Source organism: Protopterus annectens, chromosome 12.part0, assembly GCF_019279795.1.
Source record: "Protopterus annectens isolate FY-2018-M chromosome 12.part0, PAN1.0, whole genome shotgun sequence".
Lineage (NCBI taxonomy): Eukaryota > Metazoa > Chordata > Ceratodontiformes > Protopteridae > Protopterus > Protopterus annectens.
In genome coordinates, this window is record NC_056746.1 from 449,387,710 (window position 1) to 449,408,220 (window position 20,511).

At 41.2% G+C, this 20,511-nt stretch overlaps 1 protein-coding gene across 1 annotated transcript in view; it reads right to left on the reverse strand.

The window, feature by feature from the left end:
* The window catches only part of MAD1L1 (mitotic arrest deficient 1 like 1), a 4,750,917-nt gene that overhangs the window by 2,402,046 nt on the left and 2,328,360 nt on the right, over positions 1–20,511 (reverse strand). The gene's annotated exons all lie outside the window — the stretch shown is intronic.

Sequence of the window (20,511 nt, forward strand, 5' to 3'; positions counted from 1 at the left end):
TACAGTATTGTTTTCCAGACAAATCAAACTAAAAGGAAGCTTTCTTTGGGGTAGTATTGTGAAAATCTAAATGTAAAAATTTGAATAGAATTCAATTAAATTAAACACTGAAAGTTGCTTCTCAAAATGCTGAAATTAAATGCTTTAATAACGTTCAACAGTTTGGAACAAGTCAAACAGCAGTTTTTTCGAAAGGTATGCATGCTAATAAAGTTTAGTACATTGTTTCTTTGGCTAAAACTTATCGAAGCAACTAAATACTCACATGATAACCCTTTTCAAATCACTATTATATTGCAAAAATTAATGACAAAAGTCACTGTAGCTCAATGGATCATCAATTATATGCAGTTGTACCTTACCAAATTTTACCAAAAAGTTAAAAATCTCAGAGCAATAAAACATTTACGTAATTAATGGATTCATTTGGCAAGTCACGTGATCGTGTAAGGACAACATTTAAATATTTTATTGCTCAGTGATTTCTTTCTAATGAAGTCCGGTTAATTAAGGACAAAAGCGCTTAATTTTTAATAAAGTTACATATTACTGGGATCGCTATTTTATTTTTATTTCCGTTGGTCAGTTTTAGTTTGTTTTTTTTTTTTACCAAAGAAGTGTTGCCCACCAAGATCTGGCACATAATGAAATAATTTCAGGTCTGTTACAAATGCACCTTTCTAGATTTACAGTACAGCTATGACAAAACAGGAGAGGACGTAAATCTCATAAAATGCTGTAGATGGCTTCAATTAGTACTGTTTGGGGCAGAAAAGTAAGAAGATTGTAAAACAGTGGCTGAGATTTAAGAACCTACCTGTTTTAACCACTGCAGATCACAGATATGATAAATTAATTCCATACTAAATGCCCTAAAGAATATGCAGTATTGATGCAATTCTTGAAGGCCGTTGTGCATATAGTAATATGGCACTTTATAATCTACCTAAAAATGTACCCTGACCATGAAGAGGCTGAGTGAGCAGGTCAGCTTACCACATAAAATGCTATCCCAAGTTATACCAATGCTCTTCTCCAAAGTAGCCAACCCAGACACCTTCTGCCAGGATGCTGACATTTCAAACAACCTTGATACAAGCCTCTGATATGCAAACATAGATTATTCATTAAGCTAATTCAGTAACTTTTATCTGCCATTTTGTTTGTGTCTTTCGACTTTTCCTGGTTAGGTGTCGCCACAGCGGAACTCCGGTCCACTAATGATTGGCAGTAGATTTTTACGTACTGGCTTGCCGGGCCTAACGCACAACCGTCAATGAAGGAACGCCCATTCACGCATGTCGCTACACAGAAGACGCTCTATCTGAAAATCAAAGGGCAACGTCTAACTGTGAGACGATAACGCTACCGCAGCACCACCACCGCAGTACCTTTTATCTACCATTAATTATTTTAAAAGACAAGCTCCTCCACATAGGATACAGAAGTTCAATGTGCTACGGTCGGCGCAGTGATGCAGCGGTAGTATTGTCGTCTTACAGTAACAGGTTCTCTGGTTCGATTCTTGGCTAGAGTGACTTCTTTGCAGAGTCTGCATGTCCTCCCTGCATTCGTGTGGGGTTTTTTCCGGGTTATCCAGTTTCCTCCCACGTTACAAGGACATGCATCTGGAGCATTTTTCCCCGGGCCTTGCTGAAAATTGGCTTTGTTCCAAGTCGGACTTTCCCAGTAAACAAATGTTAAATAAATAAATACTTTTATGAGTCCCATCTTTCAACAGAAACAAAATGATTAAGGAAATCAATGCATCCCATAGTACTGCCAGCATCATACCAATCTTTCACAAACACTGATTTACACAAACATCTAGCTCACAATTATATCAAGCTATTTATAAAATAAATCTTAAAGTCCATTAAGATGCATATTTTCCAGTTCTAAAGTAGTCATATGATAAAAAAAAGGTGGGCAACTCACATACATGGCATGAAAGCTGCCTTCAATGAGAAATGTTCCAATGGTGCTTTTTTAAACACTAACTGCTCTCTGCTTCAATTGGCACCTGGGTTATGTTGAAAAACGTCTGATAACTAGTTACCTACCCAGTTAACAGTTAAATAAACTAAAGTTTAGTTAAAAAATACAAGCAGTTGCTAAGACTTTATAATGAGAAACTCCTAAGTCGTCCCTTGCTCCGGACATCTACTGAGCATAAAATAAAATGGAGAAATTCAATCTTCTTCAAAACATTACTTCTAGTAATCTAAGGGTCTGCCAAGTATCATAACTTAATATCTATGTGGTGTGGAATGTCACACATCTTAAAGCCTATACATATACTTAATATGCTTACTTTCCAGAGCATTTTCTGAAAAATCAACTTAAAAAGCATAATATAATCAAGGCTTTTCTACTGTGAGACATCCTAGATTAACAATCTTAGTGTCATTTTATTAATAACTAACTTGCCCTTTCTAATCCTGCCTATTAAAAACTGATAAATCACAAAGTCTGACCCAAGAAAGATCTGGATGCCATAAAGAGCTATGGTTGTTAACGGGAAGTATACAAAAAGGGTCCTTAACATCAATTCTGCCAATGGCATGTTCAGCCCTCACTTTGCTGTACACAACTGAACAACAATGTGCATCTTTTACAATCATACATTACAGTCCGTAGACAACTGAACAACGTGCATCTTTTTCAACCATACATTACAGTCCCCAACCACCTCTACACTCTGGTACCAAATGGCGTTTTCCCCAACCCTCAGCCATCCTTGGAGGAAAATGGAACATTGCATATACGTATAACAGTGACCAGCAGAACTGTCTAAGACTTGTCATCTGTCAGTTTCTAGAGCAGTAGTTGCAGTAGATTCATTTTCAGGCATTTTAGCTCCTGTTACAAAACACTGCCCTTTTAAAATAATTAGCCAAGAAAATAAAACAAAATCTGCATATTTTCACAAGCAAAAGAAAAACAACTGATAATTTCATACTGAGAAAAACCAAAAATGTAATGTTCTGCATACCAAACGCTTTTCAATTATGCATGGCATTTTCTATCAAAGTAGGAGGCCCTAACTACCTCACTGATGTAAACACACACACAAAATATTCCTTTTGACTTAACCTCACTTTGCTGAATCACAAATACCTTAAAATTGGAATATAAACTCATTTTATACAATTACATTTCACTGAAAAAACTTTATTAGACCAAATGTACCTTAAAAACAGGATTTTATTTTGAATGGGGCAAGCCCTCCTGCACCCCCTACATAAATATTCTAACTCCACAGTCTCACAACAGTGTAGAAAAAAAGAGATACACAGTCACACACATGCTGGAAATTGCTACTTCCTTACAAGCACAAATCACACCAACAGTGATTCTCTACAGGCTCCTACAATTTTCAATCAATAACGATTTAGTCAAAAGAACTACTCCTATCTACGTATATCAATATATCTATATCTGTATCTATATACACACACACATATATATATATATGGTTCTAGGACGGAAGATCGAAACAGACAAGACCGACACCGACATCACCGACGCGAAAACACCGACACGGAAATGATCGACACTACTAACCACAGGTAAGGGGTTTAAAATTCGCTAATCAAGCCTACCATGTTCAGGTAAGGGGTTTAAATTTAACACATGCATAACACTGCCACCTTCCAAGATGCTGTTCCCTTGTGGATAGTTGCAATTCAAACGGACAACGTCAGTAGATTGGTACATCAGCAAACAAGGAGGAACCAAATCCTACCCATTGTGTTGAGAAGCTCTCAGAGTGTGACAATGGGTGATCTCATCCAACTGTTTTCTCACAGCAATGCACGTTCCAAGGAAGTCCAGTGTAACACCAGATAAATTTAGTGGGTGCATACTTTTACCTCACGAATGGTTCTTCAGTCAGAAAGTGTCGGAAAGGTTATTCCAAAGATGGGGTCAGCCATGCTGCGATCTGTTTGCCTTTCCCCTAAATAACAAGTGCAGCAACTTTTTTGACCTGAACGCCTCAGAGGGAGTTACTGAGGGATGCTGTTCTTTACAGTTGGCCACCAATTCTCCTATATGCCTTCCTCCAATTTCATTAATTCTCAAGTTCCTACATAAAGCAAAATGGTTGAAGAGCACAGTTATCCTCATTGAACCTTATTGGCCTTGAGAGATTTGGTTCCCCTTCCTTTGGTCTCACCTAATTCAACAGTCTTGGAGTCTGGATCCAACTCCAGATCTCCTGTCTTATCCGACAGGCATGGTTCATCTGGACATTCCAAATCTCAAGTTGACAGCATGGTTTCTCCAATTTCATTAGTAGCCAGACAACCTATGCTCTCTTTCCCTGTCCGACACATACTGTTATCTTCTCACAAACCTTCTGCACAAAAGCTTTACTCTAGTGAATGGAAGAGATTTGCATATCTGGCGCTTCAGAATGACATTGAACCTTTTTCAGTGCCAGTTCAAGATATTGTACAGTTTTTAGCTGCACTTTTCAATGAGGGGGCTTTGGCTTCCACAATCTGAGTACAATTAGCAGCTATATCCAATTTTCACATCGGCTTTAAAGGCTCCTTGGCTGCTTCTCACAAGCTTTGTAAAGCCTTTTTGAGGGGTACTTTTCTTTTAAAGCCTCTTTACAAAGATCCTACTCCTCTTTGGGACCCTAGTGGCAAATCTGAAGGATCACTTGTCCTAGCAAGCGATAGCTTTACTGGGAAAGCTTACACAGACTCTGCCACAGCTTGCTGTGAGGGAAAGGTTAGCTCGTTTTTGCTTTCTTATATTGTATATTGTTTCATTGCCTTCTATTTTGTATATTGTGATTTATTTCCTTTACATTACATTTTGCTTGTATTCTGCTTTTAATTGCATATTTAAACTAGTAGAGAGACTACAGCTGCGTCACTTGTGAGTCATATGGAAGTTATTTTTCTTCACCATCCCACCGAGGTGGTGGTTGGTTTTTAAACTAAACTGTCTTTCTAGTTGCCTGCCGCTTACGTTAATTTGACCACATATTTCCTTCCCTTTCCACGTTCATGGGCTATTGTGATTAAGCACAAAATTATCATTTTGTGAAATCACTCTCCTTCAGTTATTTAAATTTATTGGCCATCCCATTGTATTCCATAGAACTAGAATTGCATTTCCATTTTTTTGATAGTGGCTTTTTCCAATTAAGGAATTTGCTTAGGCTTAAATTTTTTTTCTTCCCTTTAAATCTAAGTGCCCCCAACCGTAATTTCCCCTTATGGAAAAGAGAAAAGTGACAAACCTTTGTCCAATAACTCAGTAAGATATTGAAGAGCCACACTCAAATTAGGCTCAGAAATCTCCAAATTCTTTGCTTAATAAAAATCTCTTCCATTTTTACCTTGTACTAGGTCTTCTAGCTTCCATAATCACATTTAAAACTTGTTGAGGAAGTTGAGACCTGCTGTGTTTCAACACAGAATATGCCAGCCTGTTAGATGAAGAGAGTGAAGCTTGCCATTGCGCAGATGACCGTCCTTCTGAGATAACAGATGTGGCATCAAAGGTAAAGGCCATGGAGGCTTCTTACCAGACTCCGTAGTGGGTACCAGTGTTGCGAGGCCAATCTGGAGCTATCAAAATCATCCTTGGCCTGTCTTGTCTGACCTTTAACAGTACCTTTGGAAGAAGAGGCAGAGGTGGAAAGGCATACACATAAAGGGTTTTTTCCAACTGAAAGACAGAGCATCCACTTTCCAAGCTGTGTGATGAAACCCCTTTGTGCAAAACTTTGGCAGCTGGTGGTTTAGTGGAGAAGCGAACAGATCTATGTCTGGAGTTCCCCATGACACTGTCAATTTCTGAAATACATGAAGATCCAGTTTCCACTTGGGGATCCATGATTTGTCTGCTTAACACATCTGCTAAGGAGTTCTGTGCTCCCGGCAGAAACCTTGCCTGAAGAGTTAGTTGCAAGCTGTGCGCAGTCTCCCATAAAATCATTGCTTGCCTGCATAGAGGATAAGAATGTGTTCCCCCTTGTTTGTTGATGTACCACATGACAGTTGTGTTGTCTGTTAGAATCAACACCTGCCCTGGAAGAAGTAACTCCTTGAAAGCCATTAATGCAAACTGGACTGCTAACATCTCCTTCATGTTGATATGTAGATGCTGTAGTCTGGCAGGCCACTTGTCTTGTATCCACTTTCCATTTAGATGAGCCCCCCAAGCAATGTCCGAGGCATCTGTCGTTAAAATCTGACTCGCCTCTGGCAGGGTCACAGGGAGTCCCTTGTTTAGGTGACATTCCTGAGCCCACCACAAAAAATATTTTTGAAGGCAAGGTATTATTTGAATGACAGTGTCCAAATCCTGGCAGTGCTGTGGCCATACATTTTTGAGATACCATTGTAGCTTCCTCATATGCAGTTTGGCATTGGGAAGCACCAGAATACAAGATGCCATGAACCCTAATGCTTGAAGGACTGTCCTTGCAGTCAGCACGGACTGATGAGATAGTTGATGGAAGTAAAGTGATAGACTCTTTTGTTTGTCCGGGGTTAAAAAGGCCCTCTGGGCTGCTGTATTCAGTCTCACACCCAGAAAGCACATGTCTTGAGAGGGTACTAGACTGGACTTTATTTCGTTCACAGAATACCCTAGGCATCTTAGCACTGCTATAACATATTCCAGATGCTGTAGAAGGTCTTCCTTTTCTTGAGCCAGAATCAGGCAGTCGTCAAGTAAGGATAGATTTGAATTCCTTGAGCCTGAAGTAAGCTATCACTGGAGCCAGAACCTTTGTGAATACTCTGGGCAGTAGATAAGCCAAAGGGCAATGCAGAGAACTGATAATGAGAATTTCCAGCTCGAAACCGCAGATACTTCCTGCAACTTAGCCTGATAGGCACATGAAGGTAAGCTTCCTTGAGATCTAAAGTTACCATCCAGTGATCTTTGCCCAGCAGAGGTAAAAGCTGTTGTAACGTCAACATCTTGAACTTGGGAATGTCCAGATAAGTGTTGAGGAGAGATAAATCCAAAATTGGTCTCCACGTGTTCCCCTTCTTTGGTACTAGGAACAGGCGAGAATAAAATCCTAGGCCCCTTTCTGATACAGGGACTGGCTGAATGGCCCCATTTGGAGTAACTGAGAAACTTGCTTGTGAGCCTCTTTTCTTTGTGGAGGAGGAACGTCTGGCATGCCTTTGAAAGGGGCATTGTATGGAAATAAAATCTGTAACCGTGGTGAATGATATCCAACACCCATCTGTCTTGAGTAATTAAATCCCAATTTTCTTTAAAAAGAGACAGTCTTCCTCAAAGGAGCTGCCAGGCGAGAATCTACTGGCAGCTGAAAAGGCAGGTCATTGGGTCTGTTTCGAAAGGACTGACCCCTGCCCTCACCAGAAGTCTGAGCAGGTGAACTCCCTGTTGTAGGCCAAAAAGAACCTTGAGCCCGGCCCCTACAACGTCTGGACCTACCCCTAGACGGGGAATCATAAGCAGGATAGGTCCACCCCTTAGCAGGCCAATTTCTACTAAACTTGGTGGCTGCACCTGCAAAAATCTTTAACAGTTTGCATAGAGTTAGCTTTGTGCTCCATTTTCTTTAAAACTGCTTCCACAGGTGAACCAAACAACACATCAGACTGTAAAAGAGCATCCAAAATCCTTGTCTTAACATGCTCAGCTAAATTTGATCCTCAACCAGGCATGCCTGCGAAGAACAGAACTGGGGCAGCCACCCTCGAGGAGGCCTGCACAGCATCAAAACCACATTGCAAAGAATGCCCCACTTGTTCAGACACATAACCAAATCCAGCAATCTTTACACTCAATACCTTCCAAAGCATCCACCTTAGATTTCAATTGTGAAAGGAGATAATTTTGATATTTCAGCATGTGAAACTGACAATTCAACTCTCATGGCTAGAGTGGAAGAAGTATACACTTTCCCCCCCACCTACCCAAAGCCCTTGCCTTTTTTATGGGAACAGGATTTTTAACCACAGAGGCTTTAACACCTTTAGGCCCCTGAGAAACAGTTTCTGGGCCCGCCCTAGGACTCTTAAACAAATACTTATGAGCTTGGGCACCCTATAGTACCTATCAGGTTTAACAGGAGCAGGAGGCAAGGAATCAGGGTTCAGGAAGCCTCTGCAAAAACATCTTCCACCACATTCAACACAGGAGGTATAGCTAAGGGCCTATGCTGGGGTAAAACAAAATTCCCTAAGCCTTTTCCTGGAATCAGAGTAATCCTGGCCTTCCCATTTAAAGTGCTCCCTCATGGAATGCAGAGTCTCTGAAAATAAAAAATCCTCAGGAGGAGAAGCTGGGGGTGGAATCATCCACATCAGAATCAGAATAATGAGGATACTCCTGCAAATTTTCCCAGAAGACTCAGAAGCCCTGAACCTGTTCAAAACTTCAAACTCGGTTCCACCCTAGGCCTCTTATCAGGAGGGCATAGAACCTCTAATCATAGTAATCAAATCTTCTGCCATTTTAAGCATATGTTTCTTAGGTACAGAACCGAAAGGCTAGGAGAAGCCCCACTGAAGCTGAACTTGGCCTACCTCTAAAGAAGTTTTGGCAACAAAAGGGGAGGCCCCAACTACTTGGGGAAAGAGGGGGAAGAACAGTTACCTGAGAAGCCCCTCAGCCTGGCCCCCCCTGAGAGGGGACATCCTGTAACAGTAAAGTTTCTGCCTGAGACTCCATAGAAACTCCCGGCAAAACCTCTGGCTCCACTGAGCCTTCTAAAGAAGGGGCCGGGACTGCGGTTCATCAACCCTAGGCCCCGTTTTGTCCTTGCCTTGGGGAGGGGGGTGGAGCATCCGGCGGCATTTTTTAATTAAAAGCTTCCCAAACACTAACCTGGCACAGTCTAACGTCCTCTTAATAGTGGGTTTTTTAAACCTAGCACAAGGCGGCAACCAACAACGTTGCTCAGGCCCTAAACAAGGTATACACAATGTATGGTAATCCCTATGAGGTATCTGTTTCCCACAAAAATACAGTTATTCACTTTTCTGACATCCGGTTAAATACTGAGGCAAGAAAAAAAAATGTTTAGCAGTACTTAGCCAACTCTGATTGGTCTGAAACTCCGGTTTGAAAAATTTCAGAACGCCAACCTGCACTTTCAAAACTGCTTCTGCATCGGACCATGCGGCAAAAGACTGAGGATATGGCGCGGTCATGGGGTACCCCCTGGCGTCAGTCTAATCGCCCTGACCCCAGCCTTTTTCTGGTATTCGGGCCGACTGGATGCGGACTATACCCAATAGTAAGGACTGCAGCAATGGAAAACGAAGAACATCGGGAAGTATACAAAAAGGGTCCTTAACATCAATTCTGCCAATGGCATGTTCAGCCCTCACTTTGCTGTCCCACTGAACAACAATGTGCATCTTCAATATATACAGTCCGTGACAACTGAACAAGTGCACTTTCAACCATAATTCACCCCAACCACTACATCGGTACCAAATGGCGTTTTCACAACCTCACCATCCTTGAAAAAATGGAACATTGCATATGATGTTACAGTGACCAGTGAACTGTCTAAGACTTGTCATCGCAGTTTCGACATAGTTGCAGTAGATTCATTTTCAGGCATTTAGCTCCTGTTACAAAACAGTGCCTAAAAGAATTAGCCAAGAAAATCACTTCTTCATTTTCCATATCAAAATATAAACAACTGAAAATATAGAAAAACTTGAAAGTGTTCTGAATTCCAACGCTTTTAAATTATGCATGGTATGTTCAGTAGAATGTAAAAGGCTGCCTACCTAAACTGATTCCATGATACATGATAATTCTTTTGTTACTCACTTTGCTGAATCACAAATGGGTAAAATTGGAATATAAACTCATTTTATACAATTACATTTCATTTAAAAGATTTTATTAGACAATTGTGCATTGTATGGATTATTCTAATGGGAAGCCCTTGATCTACATAAATATTCAAACTCCACAGTCTCATAACGGTATAAAAACACACACACAGTAATGGTGTTGTAAATTATATTATTACATCATATATCATAGTGATTCTTGAGTCCTACAATTTTCAATCAATATATATATAAATAATACTCCTATCGATATCAATATACTATATCGACATCACACACACAATATATATATATATGTTCTACACTACAAACCAGGTAAGAAAATTAGAATCAAGCCTACCATTCAGGAAGGTGGCAGTGTATGCATTAAATTTAAAGGCTCTTGAACATTAGGCTAATCAAGCCTAATTTTCCCTAGGGTTTTAAATTTACCATCATTTCCTGCGTTTACCTGAACATGGTAGGCTGTGGCTATTTACACTTCCGTCAGAACATATTATATTTGTATATAGATACGATATAGATATATTGATTCGTAGATAGGAGTAGTCTTTTGACTAATCTTATTATATATATATATACTGTAGAACACATGTGGTGATATGTCTGTAGGTGTGCAATTTCCAGCGTGTGTGACTGATCAAGTCAATTTCATCTATAATTCAAGGGCAAATTTTAACCATAATTCAGTACAATGCACTAATCAGTCTGTAAGTCTAGATGTTAAAATGAGTGTGTGCTTGTCTGCACTGCAAAAAAAGTAAGGTTTTCATTCATTCTCTACCCACTTTTTCCAAATCAGAACATACAACAATTATCATGTAATCATGGAATCATTGAGAGTAAGGCAGCACCTATTTAACCCCATCCTCTCTCACATACCATGGCATAATCAGTCAGTTCAAGTTCTGTTACTGGGACAAGCATTTTTCTATCTTTCTTTGTTAGTATAATTACATTGATCAAGATGGGGGAAATGAAGAAGTGCATTTGGGGATGCTTAGGATACCTGTTATGTGTACTTCATCTAGGAGGTCTTTGGGGTTTAGAAAGGTTACATTTAAGTGCCTCAGCATATGTGAGTCTGCTTTGAACTGTGTGTGATGGGTGCCACATGTACTACTAACCTTACTGCCATTAGGAGTGCTTTTATTTGACAGCTTTGCCTCCAGTGACATTGTGTAAATAAATCTCTCATATACCATATCAGCTTGTGTGAGAATTAACTGGTTGTCAGTAAACATGAGACAATTTATACATTGCCTTAGGATGGCCATATCCAGGAAGCTGGTAACGAAGACAGTGGGAAAGTTCATATTCGTGGCAACAGACTTTTTTTTTTTTTTTTACTGATTAGACAGTTGGAGTGAGAATATACAGTAATGTCAGGAATATCTGGTTTGAAACTCTGGGGGCAGTGCTAGTCAATGCAAACTAATCATGTGTGCAACTAGGTTTTGCGGAAATATCAATGGTGCTTTTACAGTAAAAATGCCAACTCAAGATGTGTCTATACAGGGCACTGCCAAGCAGTTGAGGGGAAACTATTAAGTAGACCCCGATGACTTATGGATGAAGTGTTTAGGCAGATATTCTGAAGTTCGAAGGAAATCAAGCAGTACCTACTGAAAGAAAGAATTCGATCATCAAAAATGATGAAAAGAGGGGAGCTGTCTGAATGGCTATTGCCTGGCTACTGCTAGTGCTAGTCTGATCTACAGCTTCATGCTGCTGGGATGCAATGCTCCTTTGCTTCTTCTCTCATCAGAAGCAAGACAGTAGCACCATTTCCGAGATGAGAAGCAGGCCATGGGCTGTTTGGTAATCCTAAATTCTTCTCCTAGATGATGCAAGGGTCTATTGGCTTTTTGTAGCCTTTTCCTGGTAAATGCCTTGAATAGCCACCAGACCAATCAGGAAGGTCAAACACAGACACTCACTGCCCAACCAGAAACAGTCAGGAATCGATGCACTCTGCTCCTTCTCTCACCAGTAGCAAAATGTTTGTTTGTTCCTCTTTGGCTTTTCCCAGTTAGGGGTCGCCACAGCGGAACTCCAGTCCACTAATGATTGGCAGTAGATTTTTACAGTGCCGAGGTGCCATCTCTATGCCCAAGCCTCAACAAAGGCATGCCCATTCACGCATGTCTTTCGAACACCACTCGACTGCGGTGAGGACATGCAGACTCTACACAGAAGGTGCTCTAGCCGAGAATCGAATGGGAGGACGCTTACTGTGAGGCGACAACGCTACGCTGCACCACAGCGGCCACCGCTCTCACCAGTAGCAAAATATAAGCACAAATTCCAAGCTGGCACCTGCTTTCCAGTGATCAGCAGTCTCAGGAAATGTCCCTAGCTTCTTCCGGAAACAGAAGCATAATCCAATATGATTACCTTGTAAAAATTTTAGGGTGGTCAATTATGCATGGCATTTTCTATCAAAGTAGGAGGCCCTAACTACCTCACTGATGTAAACACACACACAAAATATTCCTTTTGACTTAACCTCACTTTGCTGAATCACAAATACCTTAAAATTGGAATATAAACTCATTTTATACAATTACATTTCACTGAAAAAACTTTATTAGACCAAATGTACCTTAAAAACAGGATTTTATTTTGAATGGGGCAAGCCCTCCTGCACCCCCTACATAAATATTCTAACTCCACAGTCTCACAACAGTGTAGAAAAAAAGAGATACACAGTCACACACATGCTGGAAATTGCTACTTCCTTACAAGCACAAATCACACCAACAGTGATTCTCTACAGGCTCCTACAATTTTCAATCAATAACGATTTAGTCAAAAGAACTACTCCTATCTACGTATATCAATATATCTATATCTGTATCTATATACACACACACATATATATATATATATGGTTCTAGGACGGAAGATCGAAACAGACAAGACCGACACCGACATCACCGACGCGAAAACACCGACACGGAAATGATCGACACTACTAACCACAGGTAAGGGGTTTAAAATTCGCTAATCAAGCCTACCATGTTCAGGTAAGGGGTTTAAATTTAACACATGCATAACACTGCCACCTTACCTGAACATGGTAGGCTTGATTAGCGAATTTTAAACCCCTTACCTGTGGTTTGTAGTGTCGATCATTTCCGTGTCGGTGTTTTCGCGTCGGTGATGTCGGTGTCGGTCTTGTCTGTTTCGATCTTCCGTCCTAGAACCATATATATATATATATATATATATATATATATATATATACACATATACACACACCATACATATGTGTGTGTGTGTGTATATATACCGTATATCAATGATCAAGTCAATTTCATCTATAAATCAAGGGCAAATTTTGAGGACCATAATTCAGTACAATGCACTAATCAGTCTGTAAGTCTAGATGTTAAAATGAGTGTGTGCTTGTCTGCACTGCAAAAAAAGTAAGGTTTTCATTCATTCTCTACCCACTTTTTCCAAATCAGAACATACAACAATTATCATGTAATCATGGAATCATTGAGAGTAAGGCAGCACCTATTTAACCCCATCCTCTCTCACATACCATGGCATAATCAGTCAGTTCAAGTTCTGTTACTGGGACAAGCATTTTTCTATCTTTCTTTGTTAGTATAATTACATTGATCAAGATGGGGGAAATGAAGAAGTGCATTTGGGGATGCTTAGGATACCTGTTATGTGTACTTCATCTAGGAGGTCTTTGGGGTTTAGAAAGGTTACATTTAAGTGCCTCAGCATATGTGAGTCTGCTTTGAACTGTGTGTGATGGGTGCCACATGTACTACTAACCTTACTGCCATTAGGAGTGCTTTTATTTGACAGCTTTGCCTCCAGTGACATTGTGTAAATAAATCTCTCATATACCATATCAGCTTGTGTGAGAATTAACTGGTTGTCAGTAAACATGAGACAATTTATACATTGCCTTAGGATGGCCATATCCAGGAAGCTGGTAGAAGACAGTGGGAAAGTTCATATTCGTGGCAACAGACTTTTTTTTTTACTGATTAGACAGTTGGAGTGAGAATATACAGTAATGTCAGGAATATCTGGTTTGAAACTCTGGGGGCAGTGCTAGTCAATGCAAACTAATCATGTGTGCAACTAGGTTTTGCGGAAATATCAATGGTGCTTTTACAGTAAAAATGCCAACTCAAGATGTGTCTATACAGGGCACTGCCAAGCAGTTGAGGGGAAACTATTAAGTAGACCCCGATGACTTATGGATGAAGTGTTTAGGCAGATATTCTGAAGTTGAAGGAAATCAAGCAGTACCTACTGAAAGAAAGAATTCGATCATCAAAAATGATGAAAAGAGGGGAGCTGTCTGAATGGCTATTGCCTGGCTACTGCTAGTGCTAGTCTGATCTACAGCTTCATGCTGCTGGGATGCAATGCTCCTTTGCTTCTTCTCTCATCAGAAGCAAGACAGTAGCACCATTTCTGAGATGAGAAGCAGGCCATGGGCTGTTTGGTAATCCTAAATTCTTCTCCTAGATGATGCAAGGGTCTATTGGCTTTTTGTAGCCTTTTCCTGGTAAATGCCTTGAATAGCCACCAGACCAATCAGGAAGGTCAAACACAGACACTCACTGCCCAACCAGAAACAGTCAGGAATCGATGCACTCTGCTCCTTCTCTCACCAGTAGCAAAATGTTTGTTTGTTCCTCTTTGGCTTTTCCCAGTTAGGGGTCGCCACAGCGGAACTCCAGTCCACTAATGATTGGCAGTAGATTTTTACAGTGCCGAGGTGCCATCTCTATGCCCAAGCCTCAACAAAGGCATGCCCATTCACGCATGTCTTTCGAACACCACTCGACTGCGGTGAGGACATGCAGACTCTACACAGAAGGTGCTCTAGCCGAGAATCGAATGGGAGGACCGCTTACTGTGAGGCGACAACGCTACCGCTGCACCACAGCGGCCACCGCTCTCACCAGTAGCAAAATATAAGCACAAATTCCAAGCTGGCACCTGCTTTCCAGTGATCAGCAGTCTCACGGAAATGTCCCTATGCGCCTTCTCTCACCAGCAGCAAACAGAAGCACTAATCCCAATATGACTACTGAGAGGCAGAATGTGGACTTGGTAAATGGTGGTCTTGGAGTGGCTGCTGCAGATGTTAAAGGTAAGATGGAAAAATAGGTTAATGTCCTAAGATCTACAGTGTGCACTTAGATATGAAAGAGAAGGCAACTTAAGCTTTAGCTATCTAAGTGGAAAGCCACTCATCTTAAAAGAGCAAGATAGATTGGAAGGGGGTATGCATTTTGTATTCTAGTTCTATGGAATACAATGGGATGGCCAATAAATTTAAATAACTGAAGGAGAGTGATTTCACAAAATGATAATTTTGTGCTTAATCACAATAGCCCATGAACGTGGAAAGGGAAGGAAATATGTGGTCAAATTAACGTAAGCGGCAGGCAACTAGAAAGACAGTTTAGTTTAAAAACCAACCACCACCTCGGTGGGATGGTGAAGAAAAATAACTTCCATATGACTCACAAGTGACGCAGCTGTAGTCTCTCTACTAGTTTAAATATGCAATTAAAAGCAGAATACAAGCAAAATGTAATGTAAAGGAAATAAATCACAATATACAAAATAGAAGGCAATGAAACAATATACAATATAAGAAAGCAAAAACGAGCTAACCTTTCCCTCACAGCAAGCTGTGGCAGAGTCTGTGTAAGCTTTCCCAGTAAAGCTATCGTTTGCTAGGACAAGTGATCCCTTCGTATTTGCCACTAGGTCCCAAAGAGGAGTAGGATCTTTGTAAAGAGGCTTTAAAAGAAAAGTACCCCTCAAAAAGGCTTTACAAAGCTTGTGAGAAGCAGCCAAGGAGCCTTTAAAGCCGATGTGAAAATTGGATATAGCTGCTAATTGTACTCAGATTGTGGAAGCCAAAGCCCCCTCATTGAAAAGTGCAGCTAAAAACTGTACAATATCTTGAACTGGCACTGAAAAAGGTTCAATGTCATTCTGAAGCGCCAGATATGCAAATCTCTTCCATTCACTAGAGTAAAGCTTTTGTGCAGAAGGTTTGTGAGAAGATAACAGTATGTGTCGGACAGGGAAAGAGAGCATAGGTTGTCTGGCTACTAATGAAATTGGAGAAACCATGCTGTCAACTTGAGATTTGGAATGTCCAGATGAACCATGCCTGTCGGATAAGACAGGAGATCTGGAGTTGGATCCAGACTCCAAGACTGTTGAATTAGGTGAGACCAAAGGAAGGGGAACCAAATCTCTCAAGGCCAATAAGGTTCAATGAGGATAACTGTGCTCTTCAACCATTTTGCTTTATGTAGGAACTTGAGAATTAATGAAATTGGAGGAAGGCATATAGGAGAATTGGTGGCCAACTGTAAAGAACAGCATCCCTCAGTAACTCCCCCTCTGAGGGGTTCAGGTCAAAAAAGTTGCTGCACTTGTTATTTAGGGGAAAGGCAAACAGATCGCAGCATGGCTGACCCCATCTTTGGAATAACCTTTCCGACACTTTCTGACTGAAGAACCATTCGTGAGGTAAAAGTATGCACCCACTAAATTTATCTGGTGTTACACTGGACTTCCTTGGAACGTGCATTGCTGTGAGAAAACAGTTGGATGAGATCACCCATTGTCACACTCTGAGAGCTTCTCAACACAATGGGTAGGATTTGGTTCCTCCTTGTTTGCTGATGTACCAATCTACTGACGTTGTCCGTTTGAATTGCAACTATCCACAAGGGAACAGCATCTTGGAAACCCTGCAACACTAAAAGCACTGCTCTCATGTCTAGGAAGTTGATGTGCAAATTGGCTTCTACTGGGGACCAAGTGCCTTGAACTATCCTCCCCAGACAATTCCTTGCCCCACCCTAACTGGGAAGCATCTGTGGCCACTGTGGCCTTGGGCTGAGGGGAAATGAAAGGATGACGCTGCAAAATTTGATCCAACTGAATTCTACCATCCAAGCTTTCTCTTGCGGATACTAGTGATTATAACTGGCATTGACATTGGTTGATAAAGCATGAACCATTGTGTTGCAAGCACCCATTGTAAAATTCAAATGTGAAATCTGGCCAAGGGAACAAGTGTTATCTATGTTGCCATGGACCCCAGCGCCTGAAGAACTAATCTTGCTGGTATTCTGTTGCTGTTGATTATTCTCCAGACTTGAAAATCGGATTGTCTCCAGTCTTTGTGGGGGGAGGGAAGCAATTGCAGTCATTGTGTTTAAAGAAGCCCCTATGAAATCTCGTGTTTGTGTTGGTTCTAGGTGAGACTTTTCATAATTTAAGTAATGGCCAGGAAAGACTATGTTTGGAGAGCTTTTTCTCTTGCCTCTAGTAAATATCTGGTCATGGCAGTGATGAGCCAGTCATCCAAATATGGAAACACCCAGAATTCTTGCAGCCTCAAGTGAGCTGCTACAACTGCAATGCATTTGCTGAACACACTGGAGACTGTGGTGAGGCCAAAGGGGAGTACTCTCAATTCATAGTGAGTGGCTCCTAGTCAGAAGCATAAGAACCTTCTGGATCATCTGTGCATCTTCATGTGGTAAATGCATCCTGAAGGTCTACTGAGCACATCCAGTCACCCTGTTCCAAAAAAGGAAGAATGGACTGAAGCGTGACCATCTGGAATTTGGTTCGTCAAACTGATTTGTTTAGATTGCTGAGATCCAAAATCATTCTCCAGTCCCCTGTATTTTTTGGCACTAAAAAGAATTTGAGTAAATTCTGGATTCTCTCTGGTCTGGTGGGACTTCCTGAATAACTCTCTTTTTCCAGCAGCTTTTCTATTTGTAGTGCTACTTGTTCCCTTTGAAACAGTGGAACATGTGTGATTTTTTTGTAAGTGGACAGAGGAAGGGAAAATGGTATAGTATAACCTCTGGATATTATCCTCTGCACCCATGTATCGGAAGTTATCTGTAGCCAAATTCTCTGATGCAGGGCACCAGCAACCGCAAACTGTCTCCAGAGGAGGACAATTGGGCCTCCTTTCAGGAGCACTGAAAGGGTTTACCAAAGAAAATCTCTGTATCCTTATTTTTGTGGGCCCCCTCTGTGGCGAGGGCAGAGTCTCCCATTAGAGTTCCCCCCTCTGCCCCTGGGGAAACTACCATCAACTGTGTCCCGAGAAGACTCTTGGGATTTCCTGAACTACATTTTCCACCATTGTGTTAATTTCCTTGAGAAGGATCTTTGAGGAATGGAAAAACATACGCCCACAGCAGGAAGGGTTTCCCATCTTTCTCACACCTGGTTAATGTGTCTTTAACTTTATGGCCAAACAAGGATGTGCTGTCAAAAGGAGCATTGACGAACAATGACTTAAAGGGCTCCACAAAATCATACAACCACATCCAAGCATGTCTCCTTATGGCAATGCCTGATACTGCTGCTATGGTCGTTCCTTCAGCTACATGCGAAATGAGCCTCATGGAAGAATTAGAAATTGAATTTAGAGTGGCCAACTGAAAGGTAACAGACTCCCAAACCTCTTCAGCAATGGCTCCTAAGAGTGTATCTGAAATTTCTTTAATCAAATACCTCTGTAGTCTGGTGAAATGTGCCAAGTAGTTCAAGGATCTTAAGGCAAAGTTCATTGATGCATAAACTTGCTTCCCAACTCTATCCATTGTACGTGACTCCTTGTTGGGAGGATGAATACAGGAACTTTCCTCCGCTAGTTCCTTTTTTGTGGCTTCTGCCATGACCATGGTATCCACAAGCAAACCTTTTGTCCAGAATGGCTTATCCTCGGGGACAGTGATAATTTTGTCTGGTTTCCAGGGGATTGGCTTAATGGAATCAGGGACCTTCATTGCCCGCCGAGAGATAAATTCAATGAGTTAATCAGCGAGTAGATTTATCCAAGAAATAGATGGGTGGGTACCAAAGACCTGCAGGTTCTCAGATTCCTTAGACGAAGGATTGGTGTACTTCCAATCACCTCTCTGCTTAAGGATTTCTAGGATGTCTCCAAATGAGATATCATCAGGAGGTGACCTTGGGGATCCTTCGCCCTCATCAAAATCTGTCTCGTCTGTAACGGAGTCTTCCAGAGATTCAAAGTTTTTCCTCTTGTACTTTTTTTCTAGAGACCTCCTCACTGGGGTGTTCTGGGGAGGTATCGGAAGAAGAGGGGGCACCCTGCTGGGGAAACCTGAGGCTTTGGTACTCGCTGTCCTACTGGAGGCAATGGTTGAGGTTCTGAATGAAAATGTGACACAGTTGGCTATTCAGAGAGGGAAGGAACTGACTGGCTGACTGATGGCAGACATGGCTTATTCCATAGCCTAGAAAGCAGATCCCCCATAGAAGGAAAGGATCCCAAATCCCAGAGGGCAGACTTTGGAGCTGTAGTACCTTCCTTCCAAGGCAGAAACCAGAGCCAAGCTGATCTTTGTCAAAGCCCAGAGGTGCAGAGATGGCTCTGAAAAGACAAGTCGACTCCAGCCCCTTGGAACAGACAGGAAAGACACGACTCCATGAGGTCTCCAGTTCTGACTGAACTGAAGAAGTCAGAGCAAACTGGCAAATCCAGAGGTGAGGCTGCCTTTGGATCTGATGTAGTCAATAGCAGACAGCTTGGAACCATGGTCTCTGAAGCTTCCAGCAAAGTTAGAGGAGGAATTAAAGGAGGGGCAGTTGAAGACTTAAGTCCCTGACCCATGGGGTAGGAACTGAGGTGGTCCCTGTCGCACCTTATGCCCAGAGAAATTTCCTCACTAATCTCTCCACATCGTCTTCAGTAAGACTTCTAGAAAAACGGGTGGACATGACAGATGGAGATGTGGGTCTTTCCAAAAAGGAGAAAGAAGTCTTTCTGGAAATAGGTCTATTGTAGGTGAATATCGAGACCTACATATAAAAAGGTAGTGGAAGATGAATCTTTAATTTGAGGTGTTGGTTTTGAAGAACTCAGCACAGAAACATGTCTTTTGAGATTTCTGAACCGAAGACAAGGTCGGATCCAAAGACTGACTGGTATTACCTTTTGGTTCCAACATCTCCATCAGAGCTGAAGGCCTGGACAATTTAGTTCTTGGATTTGAAGGAGAAGCTAGAACTGAGACTCTTGCCTTCTTCAAGCTAGGAACCGATGGAGAAGTCAGAGTTGAAGAACTTCTCTTCTTAGTCTTCTCTGAGACCTTAGAAGAGGAACAAGAGGCAGAACTAGAAACATCAGATATGACTTTTTGTTTTTCTTTAAGTAAAGAAGTTCCGGATATGGCCTCCCCGAAAGAGAAGGGAAGAAGTCCTTTCAGAATCAATTTGTTTTTTCTCTCTAAAAGAGCATGATGGCTAAAGGAGTGAAGCAGTCCTCCTGAAAATGGAGGGGCCACAAACAATATATGCACACAGAATTTAAGTTAGAATAGGAAATTTTGTGACCACATTTCTCACAGCGCTTAAAGTCCACCAGGCCTTTTTCCTTTATCTGTAATTTGAAAAAGCAACCACGCACACAAAAACACGCTCTCTACAGCAAGTTTAGAAGAGAGAGAAAAACAGGAAAACTTTTTTTTTTTTTTTTTTTTTTTTAAGGGGAAATATCAACTATGATATTTTAAGGCTACACAATGTGTAGGAGACAGAAAGAGATATTAATTATGATATTCCACAGCTACACAGGAGTATAGAAGAAACGGAAAAATATGTTTAGAAA